The following is a 2,430-nucleotide window of genomic DNA, read 5'->3' as shown; positions in this document are numbered from 1 at the left end:
TATTGAACATGAATTCTCAATATAAATAATCAAACGTTTCGGATCAATTATGAACCCTCTTCAGTGATATAAAAACTCAAGGTTTACAAAAACCAACGCATTACAAGTAAAAGAATTAATTAAAGACATGAATGTTATTCGCAGTATTATAGCTGACAAGACCGTTATCCGACTAATATTAAGAAGTTCAAATTAATACTAGGAAGTAACCGTCACAACTATAAAAAAACCATAAAATAAAATAAAAATAGGTAAGTTTAAAATATAATAAATAATTAAAACAGTCAATATAAATTACCTTTGTTGAGCTCGGCTAAAAGTCAAACTAGTAGAAGACTCTCTACGCGCATTGCTAAGCATAGGAGAATACCAAGGAGTTCTACAGTTGAGTTAACGGCCATACAGGAACACCGTTTGATGAAACACCATGATTTCAATTGGGATCAAGCCAAAGTTTTGCATGAGGAACGTTATTACTTAAAACGCCTGATATCAGAAATGATTTACATTAAATTTCAAAAGCATGGACTTAACTCTAAAAAGGACACAGAACATTTGGGTAACGGCTACTGCAACTTATTATGAAAATAAAACTCTGTTTGTTTCCTTCTCTTCCACGAGTCGTCGCCGCAATGTTAATGCTCGTGTATATAAATCTGTTATTATCTCTATTACTTAAACATGGCGATGTTATCATTGACAGGTTCGTTTCACTTTTAGCCGAGCTTAACAAAGGTAATTTATATTGACTGTTTTAATTATTTATTATATTTTAATCTTACCTATTTTTATTTTATTTTATGGTTTTTTTATAGTTGTGACGGTTACTTCCTAGTATTAATTTGAACTTCTTAATATTAGTCGGATAACGGTCTTGTCAGCTATAATACTGCGAATAACATTCATGTCTTTAATTAATTCTTTTACTTGTAATGCGTTGGTTTTTGTAAACCTTGAGTTTTTATATCACTGAAGAGGGTTCATAATTGATCCGAAACGTTTGATTATTTATATTGAGAATTCATGTTCAATAAATATTGCTCTATTTCCTAACACAAGGAAGTACCCATATGGTACATAGCACTATTAATCCTGTGCTTAAACTTGAATTAGTCCTATTATTTAATTGAGATCATTGTTATTAAGTTCTTATTTTCTTTCTCTAAATTATGATCCTGAGAAGGCTTTGAATATAAACAAATCGGTCAAATTCTAAGATAGGATAATTTTCGAGAAATTTCGAAAAATATATATTCCTATAGTATTCCTCCTTTGGAAAATTTAAATTGTCCTCTAAATATTTCTCGTATCATTGGAAATAAAAAAAATATTTAGATATGTTCTCTGGAACATATCTAAATTTAGATATGCTATGCTGGAACACTCTATGTGTATATGTGTGTGTGTATGTATATATATATATATATATATATATATATATATATATATATATATATATATATATATATATATATATATATATATGTATGTATATTATTAGTATGAATATATGAATATATGTATGTATACATATACATACATATGCACGCACATGCATATGTATATATCTATCTCTATCTCAAGTATCACCTATCTATCTTAGGCGAGACAAATAATCATCCTAACATTCTTCTCTATTAAGAAACAAAGACAGTTACAAGAAAAAACAAAGCAACAATAACAAATATCTATCTTAAGAAACACTTTAAGGAGCATTTCAAGACGCGGGATGCTATGAAATGTATATAAACGCGTGCCTTATACACACAATTTAATATATATGGAAATTAAAAAATTTTTATTACTACTGAAGTATGTACAATACTTCAGGTACAATGCTACAATATTTCACGTTTATGGTGCCTTACCTCGTATGTCGAATTTGTGTGGAAGAACTACTTGAAGAAGTAATTTAAAATTGTCGTCTCAACTGTTTCATCTTGACAGATCATCGCAAACTAGTGACAATAACAGTACATAATGTTGTTATATACGATATGACACGAGACAAGCTAAGCCGTTATATCAACACATGTAAGAAGTGCCTTCAGTCAGTAAACACATGCGTACGAATGACATACTAAAGTGATACACACTCTCCAAGTTTCTTGAAATGAAATTTCACTTGAAAAGTAGAGTGACTATCAAGTCACTCGAATCCGAATTTTACTCATACAGAGTGAATTCTCCACTCTGAGTCGTCAAGTGAATATCTTCACTCGAATTTGGAGAGTGAATCTAATGTATTGCAACAGAAGCGTATTCACTTTAATCAGCTAAAATATTCGTTCATGTGGATTCAGAATCCGTTCTCAGCTTAAACGAAACATTCACTAACGTGATCTTGAGTGGCAGTATTTTCACTATTGCTTTGGGTGAAGATACCATCATCTTTCTTTCGTTTTGAGTGAAAAATTTCGCTCCAAGAAA

The 2,430-nt window shown here is 30.3% G+C and overlaps 1 protein-coding gene across 1 annotated transcript in view; it reads right to left on the bottom strand.

Annotated features, from left to right (window-relative positions):
• Positions 1-2,021, bottom strand: part of LOC116851917 (glutamyl aminopeptidase-like) — an 11,794-nt gene extending 9,773 nt beyond the window's left edge. Inside the window, exon 1 of the mRNA XM_032831847.1 lies at positions 1,869-2,021. The gene's annotated coding sequence lies outside the window, so the exon portion shown is untranslated. The remainder of the gene's footprint in view (positions 1-1,868) is intronic.
• Positions 2,022-2,430: the final 409 nt, after the last annotated feature.

The sequence above is a fragment of the Odontomachus brunneus genome, unplaced genomic scaffold (assembly GCF_010583005.1).
Source record: "Odontomachus brunneus isolate Ranch 3 - 2012 unplaced genomic scaffold, Obru_v1 Obru_scaffold_196, whole genome shotgun sequence".
Classification (NCBI taxonomy): Eukaryota; Metazoa; Arthropoda; class Insecta; order Hymenoptera; family Formicidae; genus Odontomachus; species Odontomachus brunneus.
Note: the sequence above shows the minus strand (reverse complement) of the source record. Positions and strands in the feature narration are given on the sequence as shown.